Source organism: Chamaea fasciata, unplaced genomic scaffold (assembly GCF_029207755.1).
Source record: "Chamaea fasciata isolate MVZ Bird 193981 ecotype frontalis unplaced genomic scaffold, bChaFas1.0.hap1 SCAF_5, whole genome shotgun sequence".
In the NCBI taxonomy this organism is placed as follows: domain Eukaryota; kingdom Metazoa; phylum Chordata; class Aves; order Passeriformes; family Sylviidae; genus Chamaea; species Chamaea fasciata.
The window spans coordinates 53,756,325-53,762,616 of NW_027094090.1; positions in this window are offsets into that span (position 1 = coordinate 53,756,325).

Here is a 6,292-nt window from a genome sequence, read left to right on the forward strand (position 1 = left end):
GTTGCCGTGCCTGCTCTGGTTGGAGGCACCTGGCTGTGTTCATTGCCTGCTTGTGTAAAATACGCCGAGGCAAAGGAGAAGCAGGGATAGGAAGCCCTGGTGTCTGCAGCCTAAACGTTCGGGTCATTGCTGAGGTGCTCGAGCTCCATCCAGAAAGCACAGGGTGTGCTTTGTCTTGGCAGCATTCAACACAGAAAGCGCTTTGGAAATTGCTTATGCCTTTTGTCGTCCCCTTTTCCTTCCGTGGCTGCTTCCCTGGGCTGCTCCTGTGAGCCAGGCAGCCCCCATCTCATGCAACCAAAAGCATCACAGCGAGTGTAGGAGCAGTTAGGGTCAAAAAAAGGATGGAGAAAAGCTTGAAGGCATGAAGACACCACTTTTTTGCCTAGAACGTGGAGAGGGTAGAGCCGAGGTAAAAACAACCTAGCATTCTTTCTGAGGCAGGAAGCTTTAATTTTACCTTAGGAACAGCTGAGTGTTACCTTGCTGTCCTTCGGGGCATGGACAGCAGCCCTGCAAGCCAGAATCCTGCCTTCCACTTGAGAGACTCCCTTTTAATCCTTACAGCCTACACTTTCTGAAGAGCTGACATGCCTGTCTACCGTGCTGCTCCTACAGACATCACTTCTGAGGCAGCATCAAGCTGGAAAAAAATAAACCGAAACTGCAAGTGAAAGTTAAGAGAGCTCAGTGTGGCTAAGTGCCAAGTTGTGATGGGTGCGTTAGAGGACAAATATAAGGAAATAAAATTTTGCTACAGATGTCAGGAGCAGTTCTGTAGTTAGAAAATGCGATTTATGGGGGATTTCTGTAGTATTTCATCATGACCAATGTGCTGAACATCTCCTTGGAAACTTTCACAATAGCCCGAAGAAGAATACATTGGTCATAAATGGACAGGGCATCGTTTGGTGATGATTCTTCACGGTGCAGTTGAAACAAGCAAGCAAACAAACAATTTGCAGTTTGAACTGTGTTTCTACCCAGGAAGCAGGAAGACTGTCCACTTAAGCTAAGATAAAAGAAGGCAGACTTTTTTCTGTGTTTTGGAAGTGTTAATTTGGTGTTTTAGCAAGGGGTGCTGCAGTCTTGCCTCATTTGCCAATCTCTATCCAGTCTTCTTCTGGATTTCCTGGTCAAGTGCCTTTCCTCCTTGAAATAGAAATAATTGCTCATTTCATTCAGCTGGCTTTTACAGACTTCTGTACAGTGCAACATAGTACCCAAGGAAGCAAGACACAATGCTTTCAGTGCGTTAAAGGCTATTGGAATTCCCGTGACGTGGCTGAGTCACTGGAGCTGCCTCTGTTCTGTGGCTGGACGTAAGGCTATGGATTGTTTATGGCAGCTCCAAAAGTACTTCTTGTGAATTTTGGGTCTTACTGATTTTTCTTATTATTATTACTCTTCTTTTTTTCCTAAACTACACTTGAAAGAAAAATCTTAGCAGGGAAAAAGAAGTTCTTTAGAAAAGCAAATGCCATTTACATCTTCATTGAGTGTTTAAAAGCACTACCAATTGTCATTCTTCAGTGAACACTGAGACCGCTGCTCATTCAGCTGCAGTAAAAGTAGAAGGTGACTGTATCTCCTCCATATTTCTTCTTGTCTAAAAGAAAATTTAGGTGCTTTGCAATGAGCAGGCATCTCTGTTACAACTCTCTTCTTGTGTACAAGATGTTCAGAAAAAAAGTTAGTCTTAATTTGAGAGATCATCTTCTATCTTCTCATGGCTGTTTTCTTGCGTAGCCCTAGCAAGACTGAAGGAAGGTATTCTAGACCTGAAATTTCACTCGTTTCTGCATCTACTATACCATACCTAATGGTGTAGATTTCAAGTCATGCCAAAAAGACTCGTTGATGAATCAACAGATCATTTGGGTGAAATATTAATGACTCCTGTTGCTCTGCCTAGGAGGTAATGAAGCCAGGGCGTTGGGTGAGCTTCCTCTGGTGCTGTTTGTGCTTGCTCCAGGCTGCCTGGAAGAACAGACCAAAGCTGCTCCCCACCTCAGCAGAGCTGGGTTCTGCAGGGATTGGGGGCTACCCTGGGCACTGCTGTGTCCTGGGGTGGAAAATCAAATTTCTGTTCAAAGGAGGATGCTACACAGTTAGTCTTGGAATCCAGCGTTTGTCTTTCAAAACAAGTTTCGGACAAGTGTTGGTTTGTTTTTTGTTTGGTTCCTTCTGTGGTTTGTTGTTGTTGTTGTTTTGGTGGTTTGTTTTTTAGTTTGGTTTGGTTTGGTTTTCTTTCTCTAGAAGGAATAGGTGATTGTATGCTTGGCAGATCTGAAATATGCCTGATTTCCTTCATTGCCCACTAACAGAAATTTTATACAAAGCGGATGGGACAAATGGTAAAACTTCTGCTGTGGCCTTAAAGCTTACATTAGGTGTTGTCCAAGAAAATGACCGTTAAGCCCGTGAAAAAAGGGATGTTAAAGCCATCTTCTGACTTTCAGCCTCCCGCTATCTGTAGTTGGTAGTGAATGTTTTATCAGGGTGCTAAGAATGTTTGTCTTTTTTGTCCTTCTTTCTCTGCTTGAAAATCGAAGTGTGCAACTTGTAAGACCGAGCGTCTTTTCAGGTTTTTCTGCTTTTGGTCTAACTCTGCCAGCTCCACTGATGTTTGGATTTTTAGCAGAACTTCCTCCTCTAGCTTCTTGCTTTGAACCTTAGGAAAGAAACAGTTGCCCTGGGCACCAGCAACCCGATCCCGCCGAATACAAGCTAGGGAACTTGGGCAGCCGAGGCGATTTACGCGGATTGCGTAATTTACGCTATTCACGAAACTTACGCAATTTGCGTAAGTTTTGTGAATAGCATCTGCTACGCAATCTACGTAAGGGGCGTGACTTGCGGCAACCTCGGCAACCTACCAGCGCAGCCTCTCAGTGCCGGGCAAAACAAAAGTGCAGCACTCGTGTTTTCGGCAGAGGAGGAGAGAAACCCTTGGTGGCTGCTGTGCACAGAGAAGTGTGACCGTGTCCCGTCAGTAGAAATCACCAAAGACATGCTTGGCGTTCCCCCTGATGCGGTGGTTTTGCAGTGCTCGCTGCTTTAGGGCTTCTCCGGTGAGGTTAAATTGGATGTGGCTGAAGTGTTGCCGTGCCTGCTCTGGTTGGAGGCACCTGGCTGTGTTCATTGCCTGCTTGTGTAAAATACGCCGAGGCAAAGGAGAAGCAGGGATAGGAAGCCCTGGTGTCTGCAGCCTAAACGTTCGGGTCATTGCTGAGGTGCTCGAGCTCCATCCAGAAAGCACAGGGTGTGCTTTGTCTTGGCAGCATTCAACACAGAAAGCGCTTTGGAAATTGCTTATGCCTTTTGTCGTCCCCTTTTCCTTCCGTGGCTGCTCCCCTGGGCTGCTCCTGTGAGCCAGGCAGCCCCCATCTCATGCAACCAAAAGCATCACAGCGAGTGTAGGAGCAGTTAGGGTCAAAAAAAGGATGGAGAAAAGCTTGAAGGCATGAAGACACCACTTTTTTGCCTAGAACGTGGAGAGGGTAGAGCCGAGGTAAAAACAACCTAGCATTCTTTCTGAGGCAGGAAGCTTTAATTTTACCTTAGGAACAGCTGAGTGTTACCTTGCTGTCCTTCGGGGCATGGACAGCAGCCCTGCAAGCCAGAATCCTGCCTTCCACTTGAGAGACTCCCTTTTAATCCTTACAGCCTACACTTTCTGAAGAGCTGACATGCCTGTCTACCGTGCTGCTCCTAGAGACATCATTTCTGAGGCAGCATCAAGCTGGAAAAAAATAAACCGAAACTGCAAGTGAAAGTTAAGAGTGCTCCGTGTGGCTAAGTGCCAAGTTGTGATGGGTGCATTAGAGGACAAATATAAGGAAATAAAATTTTGTTACAGATGTCAGGAGCAGTTCTGTAGTTAGAAAATGCGATTTATGGGGGATTTCTGTAGTATTTCATCATGACCAATGTGCTGAAAATCTCCTTGGAAACTTTCACAATAGCCCGAAGAAGAATACATTGATCATAAATGGACAGGGCATCGTTTGGTGATGATTCTTCACGGTGCAGTTGAAACAAGCAAACAAACAAACAATTTGCAGTTTGAACTGTGTTTCTACCCAGGAAGCAGGAAGACTGTCCACTTAAGCTAAGATAAAAGAAGGCAGACTTTTTTCTGTGTTTTGGAAGTGTTAATTTGGTGTTTTAGCAAGGGGTGCTGCAGTCTTGCCTCATTTGCCAATCTCTATCCAGTCTTCTTCTGGATTTCCTGGTCAAGTGCCTTTCCTCCTTGAAATAGAAATAATTGTTCATTTCATTCAGCTGGCTTTTACAGACTTCTGTACAGTGCAACATAGTACCCAAGGAAGCAAGACACAATGCTTTCAGTGCGTTAAAGGCTATTGGAATTCCCGTGACGTGGCTGAGTCACTGGAGCTGCTTCTGTTCTGTGGCTGGACGTAAGGCTATGGATTGTTTATGGCAGCTCCAAAAGTACTTCTTGTGAATTTTGGGTCTTACTGATTTTTCTTATTATTATTACTCTTCTTTTTTCCTAAACTACACTTGAAAGAAAAATCTTAGCAGGGAAAAAGAAGTTCTTTAGAAAAGCAAATGCCATTTACATCTTCATTGAGTGTTTAAAAGCACTACCAATCGTCATTCTTCAGTGAACACTGAGACCGCTGCTCATTCAGCTGCAGTAAAAGTAGAAGGTGACTGTATCTCCTCCATATTTCTTCTTGTCTAAAAGAAAATTTAGGTGCTTTGCAATGAGCAGGCATCTCTGTTACAACTCTCTTCTTGTGTACAAGATGTTCAGAAAAAAAGTTAGTCTTAATTTGAGAGATCATCTTCTATCTTCTCATGGCTCTTTTCTTGCGTAGCCCTAGCAAGACTGAAGGAAGGTATTCTAGACCTGAAATTTCACTCGTTTCCGCATCTGCTATACCATACCTAATGGTGTAGATTTCAAGTCATGCCAAAAAGACTCGTTGATAAATCAACAGATCATTTGGGTGTAATATTAATGACTCCTGTTGCTCTGCCTAGGAGGTAATGAAGCCAGGGCGTTGGGTGAGCTTCCTCTGGTGCTGTTTGTGCTTGCTCCAGGCTGCCTGGAAGAACAGACCAAAGCTGCTCCCCACCTCAGCAGAGCTGGGTTCTGCAGGGATTGGGGGCTACCCTGGGCACTGCTGTGTCCTGGGGTGGAAAATCAAATTTCTGTTCAAAGGAGGATGCTACACAGTTAGCCTTGGAATCCAGCGTTTGTCTTTCAAAACAAGTTTCGGACAAGTGTTGGTTTGTTTTTTGTTTGGTTCCTTCTGTGGTTTGTTGTTGTTGTTATTTTGGTGGTTTGTTTTCTAGTTTGGTTTGGTTTGGTTTTCTTTCTCTAGAAGGAATAGGTGATTGTATGCTTGGCAGATCTGAAATATGCCTGATTTCCTTCATTGCCCACTAACAGAAATTTTATACAAAGCGGATGGGACAAATGGTAAAACTTCTGCTGTGGCCTTAAAGCTTACATTAGGTGTTGTCCAAGAAAATGACCGTTAAGCCCGTGAAAAAAGGGATGTTAAAGCCATCTTCTGACTTTCAGCCTCCCGCTATCTGTAGTTGGTAGTGAATGTTTTATCAGGGTGCTAAGAATGTTTGTCTTTTTTGTCCTTCTTTCTCTGCTTGAAAATCGAAGTGTGCAACTTGTAAGACCGAGCATCTTTTCAGGTTTTTCTGCTTTTGGTCTAACTCTGCCAGCTCCACTGATGTTTGGATTTTTAGCAGAACTTCCTCCTCTTGCTCATTGCTTTGAACCTTAGGAAAGAAACAGTTGCCCTGGGCACCAGCAACCCGATCCCGCCGAATTCAAGCTAGGGAACTTGGGCAGCCGAGGCGATTTACGCGGATTGCGTAATTTACGCAATTTGCGTAACCCCGGTGAATTGGGTCTGCTGCGTCACCTTCTTAAGGGGCGTGACTTGCGGCAACCTCGGCAACCTACCAGCGCAGCCTCTCAGTGCCGGGCAAAACAAAAGTGCAGCACTCGTGTTTTCGGCAGAGGAGGAGAGAAACCCTTGGTGGTTGCAGTGCACAGAGAAGTGTGACCGTGTCCCGTCAGTAGAAATCACCAAAGACATGCTTGGCGTTCCCCCTGATGCGGTGGTTTTGCAGTGCTCGCTGCTTTAGGGCTTCTCCGGTGAGGTTAAATTGGATGTGGCTGAAGTGTTGCCGTGCCTGCTCTGGTTGGAGGCACCTGGCTGTGTTCATTGCCTGCTTGTGTAAAATACGCCGAGGCAAAGGAGAAGCAGGGATAGGAAGCCCTGGTGTCTGC